Raw genomic sequence first — 20,479 nt, forward strand, 5'->3', positions numbered from 1 at the left:
TCGGCCAGGACGTAACTCACGGACGTGCGTCCTTCTTTAAAACGTTTGCACCATTCAAATGTTTTATTGTCATTTATTGTTCTATGAGTCACCGCACCCTTGCCTGTTCTTGCAAATAAAGATATGTATTCTGGCTACAATTCATAGTTTCCAATAAATATTACACCGTGCACCAGACCTTGCGTCCTCCCTCTACTTACAGCATGTTATAATTCCAGTTTTGAATGTGCCAAAGTAATAATAAATTCTCACTAGTGCTAGACTTAATGCCAAGTGAAAAAGTGAAAAGCACGTTTTTTTTTTTTTTTGGTCAAACTTTCACTGTCTAAAGTGAGCCTACGTCTGTTTTCCTGCATTAACTTCTCACATCTCAATCTTCTCCAGGCTCAGTAAAAAGGTTTGCTATTGTGTTTCTCACCTGTCATTTGTCCCGCGAGTCATAATGTTTAGCAATCCGCGTGTCAAGATGTGACAAGCCAAGATAAATGGCATTTTGCTCAACCGGTGACAGTTCAGCTCTGGGGAGGCCGAGGACGAGGACGAGCCCCCCCGCTGTGGCGTGTTTCCTGTCCTCAGTTTTGGGTCGGCGTATTGAAGAATGAATTTAAGCATGTGCAAATATCTCACTCACACTACACTATACTTGCTAAACAGGCTCATCAGAGCTGTACATGCATCTCTTAAAAAAAAAAAAAAAAAAAAAAAAACACACAGCTATATATGTATAGAGATGAATTTTTTATGTGCTTTAATTCTAAAAACGAAAATGTTGTATGAGTTAAGTAAGAAGGAAAACATTGACACAGCTTGAGTTACTCTGCGCTTATTGTGATTGTGTGTAGCGGCAGCTCATAAGTGGTTTGACCCTGAGGGCTACGCTAACGATGTGGGAAGACGGAGTACGTTACGGGAAAGTGTGCGTTTCTCTGACTGAACACATGGGTCTGAGATCTGCGAACACCGTGTGCGTGTATGTGTGTGTGTCTATGTCTGTTCATTTTGGCAAACTGCTCATGCATCATGCCCTCTCGAGCTATTATTCAGACTGGATGCATAAATTACAAGAGTTAAACTGATCTCGTCCCCTGAAGGGGATCAGAAAGACCTAGACAATTCTTTCCAGCCATTGTTGCCACAGCGACGAGGCCGTCGATCTGACTGAAGCGTCACCTTTGTGTCATTCCGACTGACTTTTACACTCCCGCTTCCACTCCTTAAATAAAAGGTCCTAAACTTGACCCTAGCATTGGTGTGGGCATCCATTCTGCACGTTTTTGGATAGCCTCAAAATATTTTAAGAAAAATAAAGCAAAAAAATCCCTCCTTTCTACATATTGGTTCCTAAATATGTTTGAACCCGTGTTTAAAATCTTCTGCCGGAATGATTTAGTTCCATGGCGGGATGGTGGCTTAGTGGTTAGCACTGTCACCTTACACCTCCAGGCCCTTCCTGCATAGGGTCTATGTGCATGGTGTTTGCATGATCACCATGTGTTTGGTGGGTTTTGTCGCACAGTCCAAAGATATGGATATTAGGCTAATTGGCGTCCCAAACTGCATTTAGTAAATGTTGATTGGAGGTCCTACCATGGTTGTACAAAATGTGGTCACCATTGGCCTGGTCTAGATGGATGGACAGATCGGCATAATTTTCAGTAAAGTGTTCTGATTGGCTAGAAAAAAAGTGCACTTCCACAAAGGGGTGGAGCGGCAGAAGCTACAGACGGTGAAACTGCATTTTTAACAGGATCTGACTGATATTTTATCAAGGACGTTAAGAGGTACCATCTGGACAGCGCTCCGACTTATGTTACTTGTTGTAAGTGCTTAAGTGTTAATGGCACCTTTACATCATTCTAAGGGGCAGGGTGTAAATCCACACATCCAGGTAACACATATATGCAAACGAAATTATCTTGGACTTGGACTGTACAGTGTAGTGCCTTTATATGAAAGAAATGTGCCTCGAAGCAGCCCAGATGGGCACTGTCCCACCCAGAAACACCTTCTGGATGGTGGGAAGGCTCCCAGATAGGATCATGTCTGAGCCTGCAGAGATAGCCAGATGGCTAACACATCTGAACCCAGTGGTTTCCTAACCCAGTCTAGGGGATGCCATTTTTCTGCCATCTCGTACACTACACTTAATCCGGTCTTCCTGATTCAACTTGTCAGGTGTTAGTTAACCTCAGTTCAATGGCAATCAAAGCATCTAATGCCTTTCGTACACTCTAACTTAAGAATCTTGTGCAAAGGAAAAAACAATGTCTGTTTTAATGGCTTTGCATTTGTGTCAAATACTAAAAAAGACATGATCCATGGTTGGTCCCATGCCCTTATTTTTTCAATACCGTGTTTTTTGACAAAATCCACTGTAGCCTTTACCAAAAGCATGGGCAAAACTAGGTGTTTATAAGAACCACAAAAATGTAGACGTAAAAAAAAAAAATCTGAGCTTACTGGAATGAGGATTGGGGAATGGCTACCTAAACACACAGAGTCGATTGTGCATAGACGAGAAACCACAAAGCCGGTCCCAGAGCATCCCAGATGGGCACCTTCATATCTTCCAAACTCCTCCAATATCCTTGAAAGTTGAAGAAATGAGAGTCTGATTCACTGTTTGCCTAGCTGTGGCTGGAGCACGCCCACTGAGTCCAGGCTCAAGCCCAGGCATCTCCATGATATCAGCCGTCTGCCTTTTGCACTAACACCCCCCAGCTGAGGGGTAAATCCCCATTTGGCAGCGCGGCGTTGGGCCGAACCGCACAACTTGGCGTAATTGGGGGCGGACGGGTGATGAGAGAGCGGAGCTGGAATTGATTCGCTTAATCCTCTTCATTATGGAGCGCCAGCGCCAGGGATCACACCTCGCACAAAAGCGGGGGTTAGAAAGGAAGCCTTTCTTTTTATCCACGGACCTGCACACTATGGCATTTTCAGCATCGCTGCCATACGACCCCCTCTTCAAAAACCCAGAGAAAAGGCAACAGCATGACTCACCCGAGAGAAATGATTCAAGGACCTCCTGCTGCTTCGGCTTTTTTTTTGGCTTCAGTTTGCCCTCTTATAGGCTCAACTGTCTTTCTAACTACTTTTGTTCAGAAAGGAAGCATGTCGTTTAAAGCTTCGAATGTAACACCGAAGCGAAACCTCGGTCCGGACAAAAAAAATCCACAAAAAATCGAAATGCTTTTCTGACCTTCAGAGAAGCATAAAAGACCGCTACCTTATCCTTGGCTGAATTGTCCACAGTAACCGCTCCACTTTGTGGGAACTTTAAAAAAAAAGTCTTTGATGACTGCTGAAACACAATGCTCTCCTCTCATCCTAACTGTCCTTCAGGTAATTATCAAAAACTCTCCTGGATTGTTAGGTCCCCTAACCTTTCTTTTATACACTTACTGTAAAATAAAAAGCAATCCTGACTTGCTCACCTCAGCCAAAAGCCAGGACTCTTTAAGCTGAAAGAGTTTAGTTATAAAAGTTCACGCATGTCTGCCAAAGTGTCAATCTTAAAATCGTCTCCTCTCGAGACGACTGTCTCAGACAAGACGCAGCTGCTCCAGCTATAGACTCTGCACTCCTCCGCCAAGCCGGGCTTAATGTATTAAAGAAATGCGATGCGGCGATTTCAGGTGAGGTTAAATTAAACGCTTAACTTGTCGATCTCGTTGTGGAAAAAATAAATAAAATCTTACGCGCACACTGTCACATAAGTACAAGCCCTTGAGGGCTTGCTGATGTCACCTTACTGATCGAACTGATACTTGGCGCAGAGATACGGGCACAATAAAAGAGAGAAACGCAGATGGATTGCTGTGCAGGCTCATGCAGAGGGTATACGGTCCGGTATATCAGGGCTAAAACAAGACTGCTGATATAATCATATAATCATCTTGCACAAACGTTTTTACTTTTTTTTTTTTATCTAAGCTGAGAAAAAAAATAACTCGTGACGTTAATCGACCTCGTTTGTGCTAACATCAAAAACGTGCAAGCATGCTCGTGCTGTATGTCTTCGCATGAGACATACAGAGTTAACAATTTGTTGCGCCAGGTGCTGTAGGCTTTGTAATCGTTTTCTTGGCTTGAGCAAGGAATTCATTTCGCTAATTGAACTGGATGTATGTGGACGGCGGCGCTAACAAATGGCTACAGCGCATGCCAGACCAGCTGACGCCATTTGCCAGGCCTCCATCGTTACCATCGCCACATTACCTGTTAACTCTCATAAACAAAAAAAAAATATATATATATATATAAAGACATATAACTTCCACCCTGTTTTCCACCCTTTTTTTCCATTTTATTTTTATTTTTATAAATATCTTAACAACAAGCTGTTAAATAAACTAGCGGATAACTGCGAGGCGGTCTCCTGTGTCTGATGCCGATTCGGAATCACGCGGCGACACGGGGTTATATTCGTCCTTCTGTTCACCTTGCTGTCTCTAATTATAGCCTTGTGCTAATTTGACTTAATGGATGATTCTGAGCAGCTTAATTGAACGGTAGTGCGTCTTTGTGGGAGGGCGCGCGAGATTGGTGAGCTTTACAATTAAATGTCACTTCGCCGCTTCTAATCACAAGATTTGTTCTTCCTACCAGGTGTTCGTTCTCATGCCGGCGCGTGGCGGGGACTCGAGGCGAGCGAGTTCAAATCCCCCCTGAAGAGAGGTGTTTATTTTGGGAAGTTAGACTTCACTTGTTCTCCTTCACAAAACTGTATCTGACAGAGCTATACTGCGAGACAATAACTGTGTGTGTGTGTGTGTCTCTTACTAACAGCCTTATTCGCTCCAGCTGGGAGGCAGGACTTTTTAATTTCAGAACGGGGACATGGTGTGACACGGCTAAACCGCCAACAGATACGTCGCTATTTATTTGAGATTGGCGAGTTCCATTTAAAAGCAGGTTGTTATCTGGATGTAACCTATCGCAGAAGGGGTACACTACGGGCAATCAGGGGACGCCAATTAACCCAATCGGAATGTCTTTGGACTTTGGGAGGAAACCCACCAAGTACAGGGAGAACATGAAACTCCACATACAGAACCAAGGCAGGAATCGAACCCTTGATCCTGGAGGTGCAAGGCCAAAGTGCTAATCACTACGCCAGTTGTTATCTGAATGTAGTCCATTTTGGCTTTGTCTGGAAAATGCTTCAATGCGTTGTCTGAAAAACGTCAAAAATAATCTGTCCGATTATTCGGCCGATAAACATCATGCAAGGTTTGCTTTCTTATCATGAAGTGTTTATTGGTATCGAAATTGGAATCAGGTTCCTCTGTATCTGTGCGGGTTTGCCGTTTGACACTATGTTCCTCACAGAACTCTCAGAGCAATCCAATTACCCCATCTGAATGTCTTTGGACTATGGGAGGAAACCCACCAAGCACGAGGAGAACAGGCAACCTGACGCGTACAGACCCGAAGCAGGACTTGAACCCCTGACCCTGGAGATGTAAGGCCACGGTGCTCAAACTAAGGACCAGAGGACCAGAAAAACTAAGGACCAGGTCTTGTCAAGGTTTTTTTTTTTACCATGGAACTAGAACACAGGGATTTCTGTCTCGTCCTAACACGTAGACACCCACTGCTTTATTAAATCAAGTTTCTCAGGAGAAAGACTGACCGATTTCTCCAACCCCCGAGGCGAAGGCTCTGTTATTTTGAGAACCCGCCTCACGCTGAATTAGTAAAGTAACACAAGAGCCCTTCTCCCACTCTTAGCTCTGGGACGCACTCATGTTCCCTATACTGAAGCTGGTTTTACATTGTATTACTGTATATTAGTGAGAACAAAAAAATTGCACGTTGTAAAAGATTTTAAATCGGCGAGTGATGGTTTTGTCCAAAGCTAACCTATGACAAACCGCTGACTGTGGTATATATATATATATATAAAATCTTAGCATGACTGGTTTTCAACTAAACGGCACGGAGGATGACGCAGGATCACAAATATGATGATCTTCACAGGGAAATGATTATTGCACCAGATTTGTGCAATAAAATCCAGTATAATTGCATTAAAAACGACTGAATTCAACAAAACCAACTGAGGACGATACGCTTCATTTTTTCTTCCGTGAAACAAAATAAAAAGAAAAAGATCTGCCCGAACAGATGAAGGGGTCTTCCGGGAGCTAAGAGCAAGCAGGAACAGCATGAAAGCCAATAACATTGTTCCATATGGAAGTAGTCAGACCGGGCTTTAACGAATCACAGAGCTCGGTGTCCGAGGGCTTCGAATTAACCTGCATGCACATAAATCGGCCTCATTAGGAGAGTAAGAAAACACCGCCTCGTGTAAGAAGAGCTAAATCATGAAGGGGTGTGTGTGTGGATCCTTGACAATTCACTTAAGTGCATAGGGGATCTGGCAACCCGGTCTGCCATGTCAGGAAAAGCAAAGCAAGAGAGACTCAGTGCACTTCTCTGGGGCGAGATTTCAGCTCACGACAGTAAGAGGGGAAAAAAAAGCAATATCTCAGCTGCCCTGTAGCAAGGCCTTCCACTAAGTGAACCATCAGCTCATATATTTTGTAGATTGACAGAAAAATGCAGTGCTTAGAACGGGCACACACACACTCACACAGATGTGCATGCTAACAGAAAATAAAAAGGGTTGGGTTGTTTTTTTTCTTTTAATGAGAAGCATTCTTGTGCACAATCTGTTCATCGCACTTTGCTCACACCATGACACTTCCTGATCTCCGAACACCTTCGGCGCACATAAGCCCATCCCCGACCCAATAATCATTGATTAGTGCAGCCCGCTGATTTAATCTGCGACTAGGTGGGGTCAAAAGGCCAGCCGCGGAGATCGATCAGGGGAGAAAAAAACTGCAGAGAAGCAGAAAAAAAAAAACAAGTATGACACGGCTGATTAGGAAGAAAAGAAATCATACCCGAGTTGTTGTAGGATTTATTTAAAGCGAAGAGTCAATAGGAATGAACTGCTCAAATGATGCGTTTTAATTAAGATTTAATATAAGTAGAAGCAACAGTGGTATATTTTATTATTATTATTATTATTGAACACTAGGGGGGAAAAAGATGTAGGTCTGAAATTCCACACACATACTGTAGTATACTTGTGTCGTTCGCATATCATATATTTAACTATATTTTCCCACCCTTTTTACAAAAAATATATATATTGTCTATAAATGCTAAGGATGGCACATCGGTCGCACATGCTCTGCGGATAAACACAGTTTTTCACATTAAATGGGTTCTTCGTTAATAAACCCATGAACATTAATAACCCTTAAAATTTAAGCGCCACGGTTCCATACCAACAACACAGCTTTGGTCGATGACTGATTCTAAAAAACAACTGCCTGAATGACGTCGGGAAAAAAAATCGTATTATTATTATTTTTTTTTTCAACCATAAAAACATGTTACCTTATGTATCTTTGCTATTTCTTTGCCTATGTGATTTTATATATATACAGTACTGTGCAAAAGTCTTAGTCCCCATATTATATGCTGTAACAATTTTGTTATACAGTGATGCGAGTAATGCGGCTTGCATAAAAATATAAAAGAGCGAGTGTGACAAAGTTACCAAAAGAACTCATATTCTCCAGCAAACTTAGTAAAACCTAACAGCTGTTTTACTTATAGTACTATGTAAAAGTCTTGGGCATATACAGATATATGGCATAAGCAAAAGATGCTTTTCAAAACATTTCTGCATAAAAGAAACTTCTATAAAGAGCAATAAAGATTAATATAATAAACAATATTAATATAATAATCAATATTTGGAGTGAAACTCGTTGCTTAAAATCAGGAGTTTTAGACACAGATTTGTGCAGTTTTATGAGAAAACAGCTGTTAGGTTTTACTGAGCTTGCTGGAGTTCTTCTGGTAACTTCTGGTACACAAATCCCAGGAGCATTAGGTACATTAGGTTTTTTTGTTTCCATCTAAAAACTGGTCTGGCTTGTACTATATATATTTTTATAGAAATACTGATTTTATATATAATTATGCAGACATGATAAACATATATAACAAAATTAGTACAGCATATAATATGGTGCCTAAGACTTTTGCACAGTACTGTGTATATATATATATATATATATATATATATATATACACAGTATATATACTGCTCAAAAAAATAAAGGGAACACTTAATCCCAGTTTGACTTGAACGCCTTTCTTATGTATATATATATATATATATATATATATATATATATATATATATTTTGCTTAGTCATGCTTGTACAGCTGGGTAAAATGAAATAAAATGCAGTTCATCATATTTCCCAGGTTGTGCTGAGAAAAAGGACACGTCACTCTACGTTGCACAATCCCGACCCCATATATACTCCGTGCATATTTAATAAAAAATAAATAATGCAAAAAATGGCTAAAATTGTCTACTTTTAAGCCGTACCTGGTCTGACAAACAGTGCCATGTTTTAACATGTACAATGCTTTTTTTTTATATACTCCGTCTCACTCTTCACATACAGGTACTTTGAGGCGAGAGTTAGCAGGTTGGATCGCTGGAATGTGAAATTAATAGAAAAATCAAATGAATAAAAATATTGTGTAATTATGTATTTGGGCAGGCGCATGCAAGTACGGAACATTTGACTGAAATCAGTCTCTGACAGGTTCTTAACCTCAGCTTCATCGCTCAAGTTCACGAGTAGTCTCAGATCAAAATGCCTAGTACATGAATTCAGATCACTATAACCCTGACCAGGCAGTTACTAAGGATGAATACATGAATCACTGCTTGTCTCCCATGAGACTCTGGTCCTGATGTATACTGTACGTCCAGATACCAGGGGAACCTTTCTTGCAAAACGTTTCTCCTATACTCATCCAAGCACATGCTCACTCTACTTCTTTTAAAATTCCAAAAAAAAAACATCATCAGCACACCTCCTTCCCAGGAACCTACGGCGAGGTCTCGGGTAATGCCGCGCTAACTGCCGAGTTAACTGCCGAGGTCCTGCGGTCGTTTAGACGAGCGTTAACACTCCAGCAGTCATTCATTCAATGCAGATGGGCCGAGGTCAACTGTGCTGTCTAGGAATGCGATCACACACGCTGTATACGCCGTATACACATTATATATGTATTCACCTAAAGATATTCTCTAGAACAAGTCCTTGGGATAAAAAAACAGACATTGACATCCAGGAAAAGGGCAAAAAAAGCAAGTCTTGCCATTATCTTTTCAAACACACACACATACACACAGACACACACACAGACACACACACACAGCACCAAACCAAGAAAGCGACAGAAATGGTGAGAACTAGCAACACAATGAGCATGCTAGCAAAAAAAAAAAAAATATATATATATATATATATATACACACACACACACATACACACACACTGTATTTATATATACTGTATAAAGGGTATTTTTAATAAGGGTGCTAGATCAAGCTGCTTGAAAAAAAATGTGATAAAAATATGATAATCCCTTTTTTTTGCTTTTTTAAATATTATTCTCTATTTTAAATATAATTTATTATTATCTTTTAAAAAGAAAAAAAACTACAATATCTTTTCTCAAATTAAGCTTTGTCTAATAAAATGTCCAAATATGCATGCATAATAAAACCTGCAAAAAAAATATCTATCTGCTAGAATAAAAATATTTATTTCACAGTTAAGAGGAAAAATTTTAATAGAAAGGTTGTGAAAAAATACTTTAATTATGCTTTAACGCAGGAAAGAATATCATGCCAATTTCTTTCCAATATACTGTACCTTATAACATTAAATTCTGCATATTAACTTCCTTTAACATACAGAAAAAATGAACGAGCACATGCATGCATGTATAAATGCAGATCATGAGGTTATAATTGTGGGGAAAACGGATATTGTAGCAAGTCCTTCTTTAAAAAAAGAAAAAAAAGAGGAGTGTATACAGTATAATGATGTCACATCCAGGAATGTATAACATGATGTCATTGTTTCAGGGGCGGAGCTTAAAGCCTTTAATCATCAGGTAAAAGCTGTGAAACAAAATGTACTTTTTCTGTTATTATTATTATATTATATTTTAATAAATGTGTTATAGAGTATTATTATTATTATTATTATTGTTGTTGTTGTTTTTTATCTAAAAAATTACTGGTGTGACCAAAATGAATACATTGCAATACCTTGCCTTAAACTTTCCTATCTGTAAGATCGACACACACTTTAAAAAAAAAACGTGTTAGGAACTGAACCAAACCACGGTGTGTAGAGGCACGTAGAGTTCCCAGCGTCCTTTTCCTCGATTCCTTTCATATCCGACATCACGGGCCACGCTGCCACACAATCCTCATTTCTGCCACGCCGTCGTGTTAGTCCGATCTGTAAATCTTGACCAAGTTTTATCTCAAGTGTGGTTTTGGTTCCGGGATATCGTATTCCCATCTCACGCTTAATATTCCATGGATGATCTCTACTTCTCTATCAACATCGTCATAGCCGGGATAAAGTGATGAACTAGTGAATGATACTTCTGTACTGTATACGTATAATATGCAGTCATTTTATTAGGAAAATGATCATCTCTGATGTGTGTGTTGTGACTGTGCATGGAGCAGCTGCGCTCGAGCATCCACTCTGTCATGCATAACAAATACACATATCATACATACACACACACACACAAACACAAAATCTCCAATGCATCCCTGTCTCACTGTGCATTTTGAGTCACAATCAAATCAGATGCAGCGTTTCAGCCCTGGATTCTTGCACATGCAGAGTCAAGCACTTCGACTTGCATCATCCATGACCCTCATCAGCATTCACATGCATCACTGAGCCTCATTGATTCTTTAAGCAGAATGTCCTGCTGTACTGCTACTACTAACTAACCAATCAGGTTCACATATACAAACAGAGCACACTTTAAACATCCCACTCCACTTATAATCTTATTTATTAATGCATTTCTTTAACAATGCTTTTCATTTATCTACACACAAACACACACACACACACACACATATATATATATATATATATATATATATATATATATATATGAAAAGCCTTGTTTTTACACACACACCACACACTTGTATCCATGCACTTCAATCATCCTGCTCTTTATGCATTAAATCAATTAATGCTGCAATTATTTAGGAGCTAACCAGCGCGCGCGCCCTCAAGCCCATTCCTAACTTATATATCACTGAATAAATAGAAATAAGAAAGTATGCACTTATTAAAAACGCATATTGCACAAGAAAGCCAACGTTTGCAAATATGATATTTTGTTCTGTAAAAGAGCACGCGCAGGTGAGCGCAGGTAACCGAACCAAACCAGAACGCGTCTCGTGCACCTTGGGGTTTTGTCTCCAAGCGCAGCACGAGACCCAAGTCCAGTACGTACGGGGGAAAAAACAATAAACTATAAGGATCTGGAGTTTTTGCAAGATGCAGAAGAGAGAAAGAAAGGAAAGGAAAGGAGAATATAAAGATGCACGCTCACCGTGTCTCCGGCGGCGCGGCCGCATCGCATCGCATCGCGCGCGCGCTCTCTCTCTCCCTCCCGCAAGGCTTGTAAATGAAAAGACCAGCGGCTCCGTGCGTGCGTGCGCTCCGGTTTTCTCCCTTTTTTTTTTTTTGCTCGAAATCAGATTGCATACGAAAAAAGAATATAAAAAATATAGTTAGGGCGATATATAGATATCTTATATAGAGACAAAGATCACGCGGTGATTAAAAAGCAGCTCCAGGAGCTCGTGCCTGTGCGCGCGCGGCTGTGTGGAAACACACGCGCGGATCAGTGGAGACTCAGCGCGAGCGGACTGCGGGGCTGAGCTGCCGGGTTGCCAGATGTCTGCAAATTCAACCCACACACACCAGAATTTCTGCATTGTTTTGAGAGATGTAAAAGAAAAAAGGAATAAATATTTACTTTTTTTAAGCCATCACTACTGCAAGTGTTTCTTCTTTTTTTATCTTTTCTTTTTCATTTGCTTTGTGTCTGTAAATGTTTGTGGTGGCACAGTGGCTAAGTGGTTAGCGTATGCGTGGAGTTTCTGGTGTTTGGTGGGTTTCCTCCGATTTCCTCCCACAGTCCAAAGACATGAAGATTAGGCTAATTGGTGTTCCAAAATTGCCTCTAGTGTGTGTATTTCTGTGTGTGTGTGCCCTGTGAGGGATTGGCACCCTATCCATGGTGTACCCTGCCCAAGTCTCCTGGGATAGGCTCCAGGCCCCCCGCGGCCCTGTATACAGGATTAAGCGGTATAAACAATGAGTGAGAATGAGTGAGAATTAGTATGTATATGTGTGTGTTGTTGTCACCATAGCGGACCACACAACACACACATATAATGTACACAGGCACAGGTTTTTACCCTATCCTGATGCAATTCTCCCGTTAACCGTTCAGTTCGGACCTGTAGTGGTACAGTTGCTGGGGGTTTGAGCATTGGGTGGGAATCGAACCCGAGACTTCCACAGGGCGGGCAAAAAACCTACCACTAAGCCACTAATTAAATCAACAGCCAACAGTCAACCCTGTTTAAACTGACTCCATGTCTCAATCCATGCTACAATGACCTTGAACACATCCTAAGTGATATTGAGTGTTTAAGGGTCTTAACCCCCTCTCAGTCACATCATGGCGACTCGTGGTCAAGTACCTAATTTAACTAAGCTCTGAGTTAAATTTGTGTTTAAGGTAATATATACTTATCCACCCACCCATCCATTTAGGAACTTCTGTAGTCCAACTAAGGCCAATAGTGATTACCATTGTATTTATTGCCACGTCTCTGTATTTATTGGACCTCTGGTCAACATTTACACACAAAGGAAACCAATCAAGCATGGGGAGAACATACAAACTCCACGCACACAGACCACAAGGCAGGAATCGAACCAGGACCCTGGTGGTACAAGGCGAACAACTACGCCACCATGCAAAGGTAATTTATAACAGGCTACAAATCCATCCATCTATTTTTATGCAAATATTGCATTACAGTTTGCATATTAATTGATATCTAATGCCTTACACTTTCATTCATTCATTTAGTCATTTCTAGTGGAGCCACATCAAAGAGTCTCTCCTTGGAACAAGACAGGAATCCTCCCTCATTTACTCCCTTATTCTAGCAAAAAATAATAATTTTGCGTACTCCAAAACACTATACACTTCACTATCACACCCTAGACCCATGACATCGAATTGCAGCAGTCTGATCTTTTACTAGGACCACCATTCGCCTATATACAGTATGACCACATATACTGTAAGAAAATACATATTTTATTTGCTATAGAATAGCAATGTTACAAGCATGCAATATATTCCCTTAAATAAAATATACCTTCTGTATCATTTAGACCTATTGTATGGTAGTTAAGCTTTTGTCCTTCTAATGGAATTTGAAAAGTATCATCCAATTTGCTCAATCTGGCAACCATGCTTTGAAGCACAAGGTGGATTGAGAGAACCTCAGATTGCAGCAGTGTAAGAGCTCCACCTAGCAGTCATGATCATCTCTCTCTCTCTCTCTATCTCTCTCTCTCTCATATTTCCCAGATATGATATGCAATATTAAATAGTCCTTAATTACTACATAGATCCTCCAGCCAAAAGATATTCATGTCTGTCACTTTGTTGTATTGGGATCCAATCCAGACCTGTTTCCTCTACTGGTTTCTTGATGCACTTAATCAGGGGTGTTAAAGCAAGGGAGCATTTTATGCATTTCAAGAGTCATATATGTTTTAGTGCATATAATTGTCTAAGAGCACACAAACTAATTGTGTAAGAAAGAAAAATGTGTATGGTGTCGGATAGTTTGCACCAAACAGTTTTACAAATGTTTATAATCGTACTATTAATTGTAATATATGCATCAATAAATGTGTTGTTTAAGAAAAAAAATTACATAGATTACATATTGTATTATGTTATATTTATATAGGTTTTCTGTAAAGCAATTTCTATTATGGTATTATGGAAGGAGTCTCCAATGTCAGAACTTTGTAGCGGTCAGTAAGCTTTTTATAATAGGAAAGATTTCAAGGCAAAAGAGCTTTGAAGACTCATTTCTGATTTCTAGTACCATAACAACTTACATGTTTGTTTAAACCTTAGAAATGAAACTGAAAAAGGATCATCAGTACCACCTGACACTTTTTACTCAATTAAATACTGCAATTGTTGGGGTATAAGAGGAATAAAACAAATCCAGACATGTTGTTATTGGAAAATAATCAACTTTGCAATGCATCGTACCGCTAATTGATTAGTGAGATTTGCAGGCCCACAAGTGCGGACCTGGAACTCTGTAGCAATAAACTAAGACCACATGCATGTAGAATTTGTAAGAGGAGAAAGAAAAACAAAAAAAACAACAACAAAACGATTTTCTGTCATTGGCCGGACTTCCTAATCTTGACCAATCACGGCGTAAAATGACTACACTTTCAGGAAAGTAAAAGGACAAAATGAGGGAGAGAGGCAGCAGGAGCCAGTGAGACAGAACTCGGAAATGGTGCAGTAATGTGACTATAATGTGCATTTTCCATCAGCGCTCCAGCATCATTCGTGGTTGCATCGAGTTATGATGTATTTTCTAGCATTGGTCTCTCTGTGAGTTTGTATTAGTCTGAGAGAGCTTTCTTACTGAGCGACGTGTTGACAGAATTATATTCAAAAAAACAAGCATTCGAATCCCCTATGATGAAGGTAATATGACATAATTTTAGTATAATTGTGTTAACAGATTGAGTTAGCAGCATTATCAATTAAATTTCTTTAAAAAGTGATTTTCTTTGTAATTATTAAAGTGTGATATTGTTTAGGAATTTTCTGATACAGTATCAGAAATTGGTCTAGTGATATCGAGCTGGCGCTCAATTCACAAATTACACCTTTTCCTCCTAGTGCTATAGCGCGGTCAGTTTTAAAACAGTGATCAGGACACCTTTTCTCTTCTTTAAGCTTAATGTCTACAAGTACATTGAAGAGATGTTGGCGGCACAGTGGCTTAGTGGTTAGTTTGGTCACCTCCAGGGTCTGGGTTTGATAGCCGCCTTGGGTCTGTGTGCATGGAGTTTGCATGTTCTCCCCATGCTTGGTGGGTTTCCTCACACAGGTTCCTCAAAGACATGCAGATTAGGCTAATTGGCGTTCCCAGATTGCCAGGTGATGTCGACGGGAGGTCTTACAATAGTCATAAAATGCGAATAAGTACAATATTAATTCCATATCCGGATCCTAGTGGGACTACATAGATTTCGAATTGGATGGATGGAAACATTAGGTTAACTTGATGCACCTGTCTGCAATACGTCTTTGTCTAGGCTGTTTGTTTTGCTAACCAATATACTGTAGCAGCGCATCTCTTGGTTTCTCCATGTCTTGATTGGTTGACAGAGACTGTGTTCCTTGACAACAGTCACAAAAGTGAAAGAAATATTATATTTGATAAAATTACACAGTGTTATAAACTTTACCTAGGACAAAATTACTGTATAGTGCGTAAAAATGCTGTCCAAAATATTTTTTCTCGCCACACTTTATAGAGTAGAAGTGTATAACTTTTTTTTTTCTTTTTTTTTTCAGGTATTTCATGTTGCAATTTTGGTAAAAACTTTACAACGTTGTGTGTTTATGAGCAGCTGCCATGGTACTGAAGGACCACACCACAAAGAGCGCATAAAGAAAAAGCAGACTGTGTGTTTCCTTCTAATTAGAATGATCAGATATGTAATACAGTAGTTTATGGCGTTTCCAATGAACACAATGGCAAGTAAAAAAAAACAAAAAAACTCTCTTGCCTAAAAAAATGGGGCGAAAGTGAGTACTACCAAAGTTGCTTGATTTTGTAAAGAAACACATCGACAGTCTGTTTCAGGACATTTTAGAATTTAGCTTAATCACTGATATTTGGTGTCAGCCAAAGTCTCTCTCATCAGTTTAACTGTGCAGTGGATTGATGAGGCTTTCCGTCTGCAGAGAGTCGCTCTACATGCAGAGCAGTTCCAGGGTTTTATGCACAAGCAAAGCAATAGTAGGTAATAATGTTTGATGATGTGGGCAAAACTGAAAAGTTGCATCCATGTTTTACGCTACGTCACTGACAGGTACCTTCAGAGTCCTCTTCCAAACACACCATTACTCAGTTGGACAAAAAAAAAAAAGGGTAAACACGCATTGTCTATACTGCTTTATCCTGTATACAGGGTTGTGGGGGGCCTGGAGCCTATCCAAGGAGACTTGGGCAGGGTACACCATGGATAGGGTGCTAATCCCTCACAGGGCACACACACACACACACACACACACACAATGGGCAATTTGGGGACACCAAGAAGCCTAATCTGCATGTCTTTGGACTGTGGGAGGAAACCCACCAACCACGGGGAGAACATGCAAACTCCATGCACACAGACCTGAAGCTGGAATCGAACCTGGAATCTGTAAGTGCAAGACCACAGCATTAACCACTAAGCAAGTGTGCTGCCAAAAAGTTAACAGAATAATGCTAAAACAAAAAACATGCACATCTAGTGCAGACAATTTGCCATGTTTCTTGACATACAAGACAATATGATAATTTTACTATTGTGATCAAACTTGTGTCCTGATTTACATATTGTAGACTGCAGACCACTTCATATACGTTAATGTACTATTTACTGCATTGTTACTTCCAGTACAAATGTCTGGAGTCTTCCTTTTACATGTTAAATAATTAATATTGTCATTAATTCATGCATTTGTTTATTGCATAGTCCTGATCAGGATAGCATGGATCTGAAACCTGTTCAAATCAGGGACAGTGGAACCGGGACATGGTAGTGTTAGCTCATTGTCTTCACAAGATATATAAGTTCAATTATCCAATCCACAATAGTTCCAGGTTAATGTCAGCTAACAATAAAGAGAAAAAATTTTTAGTTCATTACTAAGCAGTATAGCTTCAGGAACTTAGCATAACATCCAAACGTCACCATGCTACTTATAAAGATGTGTTCCAGCACTGATATTCAATCAAGATTTTTCAGTCCTCTATTTCCAAGGACAGGTTTTAAAATGGACTCCTGAATAGCAGCCCACACAAAAACCGCTGGGGTAGGAAGAAAATCTTTCCTCCGCCGCAGCCGCTAGTCAATCATGCTGATTGATCCGTCACCACTGAAAGGTATTCTCAGGCTAATTGCGAGGGATTTAACAGAGATGGTGATACTTATGGGTTCAGGTCCGAGCGCTTGGGCTGTCATCTATCCATTAGTGGGTGATTATGTCGACGAAAATTGGCACTTTGACATCATACCCAAAATAATGGCGCTACTTAAGCACTTATATCCCGTAACTCATTTTCTCATGCCATCAGGGACGTGTCCACTAGCACATTTCAGCAGTAAAGTGGCATTGCAAAGGCACAAAGGCAATGTATTCACTTTCAAAGTCACCTGTTTATCTATACTGATCATATACAGTACAATGATTTGGATAAGTCTTCACCACTTTTGATCATTTACAGATGTTTAGTGTTACAAGCATGAAGGGCTTGACGTTTACCAAAAGAAAAAAAAATAGACCAAATTATCAAAATCCTTTTCTTTTCTGGCATTGCTTAAAGTGCTGCATGTACATAGGTGGTGGCACCTCCTGGTGGTGGCAGCATCATGGTGAACGTTATGCTGAAAATGCTGCATGTATATAGAGTGAAGCATGGTGGTGGCAGCATCATGCTGAACTGGCTGCATCTGTGATTAACGCAGCATACTGGGTAAGTAGAGTAGGTAGAGGTTTGATCTCTTAATTTCTTACGCATCGTGCTCTGTACTGTACATCTCATTGTTAATCCTTTAATTGTCAACATTTACTGTGCTGTTGAGTAAATGTGGTAGCCATACAGCAACAAACAAAAAAGTGTTAATAAGTTGCCTTTCTTGACATACCTGGTAGCTTGCCAAAAATTCTGCATGTTTATAGAGTGAAGCATGGTGGTGGTAGCATTATGCATCATTATCTATACAGCTTCCTGGCTGTTTCCAGGATTAAACCAGCATACCGGATAGGTAGAGTCAGTACTTTAATTAGTTCTAGTACTAAAGAAACAAATGCGTCTTGAGCCATCGTTTGAAGAAGAACTCAACTGTACGAACATCTACAGTAGACAACGTTCATTTCACCACCCAGAACAGAAAAGAGTCTGGATAAATGTCTTCCTTGATCCCTGAGAGATGGTAGATGGTGTTAATGAGTTGCCCTTCTTGACATACAGTACCTGGTAGTTAGACAAAAATGCTGAATGTATATAGAGTAAAGCATGGTGGTGGCAGCATCATGCTGAACGTTATCTATACAGCTTCCTGGCTGCATCTGTGATTAATGCAGGATACTGAGTAGGTAGAGTGGGTAGAGGTTTGATCATTATATTTCTTACATATAGTGGTCTGTACTGTACATTACATTGTTAACCCTTTAATTTTCAACATTTACTGTGCTGAGTGAAAATGTTGTAGCCACACAGAAACAAATCAAAGAACACGTTAATGAGTTGCCCTTCCAGACATACCTGGTAGCTGGTTTACATTTTATATTAGTTCAGCAAGATGCAATCCAAGATCAGCAGACAGAGAAAGAAAACTGCATCTCAGGGCCAAGAGCTTGTTAAAAAGGGCAGCCTTGTGAACCGGCTTGTTCGGTTTCATAGTTTAGCCCCCAACTATTATATCCCCTAAAGGCACGCGGTAAAGGACAAATAAACACTGGTCCTCCCACAGTCAGTGTTAAGTGGGTGTACTATCGTATTACTGAAGGATATTGAACATGAGTGGCAGAGTGAAATAGCGGTATAACAAGGTGATGCATTATAACTGCAGAAAAAAAAAGAAGCTTTCATAGCGTTACTGCCATTAAAAGGCTGTGGGAAACACATTCAACCACATTTCAGACTATTTGAAAAAGAGAGAGAGAGAAAGAGAGTCTGGGACAATAATATTCATGTTACCGTTCATTATAACCAAGAAAGATGAAAATGAGAAGTACTGTATGTGAATTCGATATGTGAACATTTCATTTTAAAAGGTGACTAGATTGGGTCTCGTGTCATACAGTAGCACATTCATAATCTGCAGGATTGATGCAACCTTTATGTAAAAACTTGTAGGGCGATCGATGTGAATTCATCTTAACATGAAAGAGAATAGAGAAAAGAAGTATCAGTTTGTTAAAGATGGTAATATTCCATATGTTTCTTTTTTATGCTAATTTCTTTAACGACATTGAATTCATGAAGCCTTTTCTGAAGTGTGCAATTACTGTATAATTCTTCGCTTTTGAGAAGTGTACTTACTGTACTCCATTTGCATTCAAAATTATTATAAAGTGCTATTCCAGTGTGCTGTATCTTCAGCTCATATGTCAGCTGAATTAGTCATTCTCAGGATTAGAAAGCATACGGGCATAAACATGATATATATATGTATATGTTTTTTCCCCTCATACCTTTAGTCATTTTTAAACAACGTTTTTTTGTTGTTTTCCCCCCCTAGTGTGACCTCATATAAGAAGACGACACTCTCCTACAGTAGCTTGTTCTTTTTCTGATGTTCTCTGGAGGGGCGTGGCTCAGCAGTATCTCATTTGCATAGACACCGAACCACTGTGTTTGGACGAGGAGTGAAACAGAAATAGTGTGAGGTTTAAACGAAGGCATTACCTGAGAGTTGTTTCAGCTGGAGTGTTAACACACACACTTTGGGGGAGCGCTAAGACCTGTGTAATACATGGGACCTTTAACATTTGTAGGACTGATATAAACAACTACCTTCTAACTAATCATAATGGGAAATTTAGCAGCAGTGTGGCATCTCAAGGTCTCATACATGTAAATATTGCAAAATTGTGGCATAACCCATTTATAAAGCATTCAGCACTTCTTCAGCAACGTGTTACAAAGGCTCTACGGTATGGACTACAGTATAGGTGTGTGTGTGTCCTAGTGTTGTACTTAAATTTGTACTGTTGTACTGACTCGATAAATGTTATTAGTGGACAGTGCTATCTTTTAAATGAGCAGTGCTCCAGGTCGACCCGGACTGCATATTCTTCAAACTGTTCAATTACCTTCAGTAAACAGCAGAGTTAATCCGCGATAGTAAGAGCTAATTGAGATTCCATCACTACACACGGCATGAATGTGCTGAGCGCACCAAGAAAGTTAAGCCGCGATGCTTCAAAGAGATGCTCCATCGCTCACTGAAACAAAACCCATTGAACTCAGATCTAAAATGGACTTTTTTTTTTTTTTTTTTAAATGTGTCACTTCCACCGAGGCTGTTAGAGAAACGACAAACTGGATCCGGCACTGAAGGATTAGAACATTGTCTCATTCTGTCTTTGCCCCTTTGGTTTCAGTTCCTCGGACGCAATAGATCATCCAATTTTCAGCTGATATGATGTCTTGCCCAGAGCAGATCGATAT

At 39.9% G+C, this 20,479-nt stretch overlaps 1 protein-coding gene across 12 annotated transcripts in view; it reads right to left on the reverse strand.

Moving 5' to 3' along the window:
- LOC128508385 (adhesion G protein-coupled receptor L3-like) overlaps window positions 1–11,760 on the reverse strand; it is a 321,516-nt gene extending 309,756 nt beyond the window's left edge. For all 12 annotated transcript variants that reach the window (XM_053479696.1, XM_053479700.1, XM_053479690.1 and 9 more), the window contains exon 1: window positions 11,503–11,760. The gene's annotated coding sequence lies outside the window, so the exon portion shown is untranslated. The remainder of the gene's footprint in view (window positions 1–11,502) is intronic.
- Window positions 11,761–20,479: the final 8,719 nt, after the last annotated feature.

Source organism: Clarias gariepinus, chromosome 20 (genome assembly GCF_024256425.1).
Source record: "Clarias gariepinus isolate MV-2021 ecotype Netherlands chromosome 20, CGAR_prim_01v2, whole genome shotgun sequence".
Taxonomy (NCBI): domain Eukaryota; kingdom Metazoa; phylum Chordata; class Actinopteri; order Siluriformes; family Clariidae; genus Clarias; species Clarias gariepinus.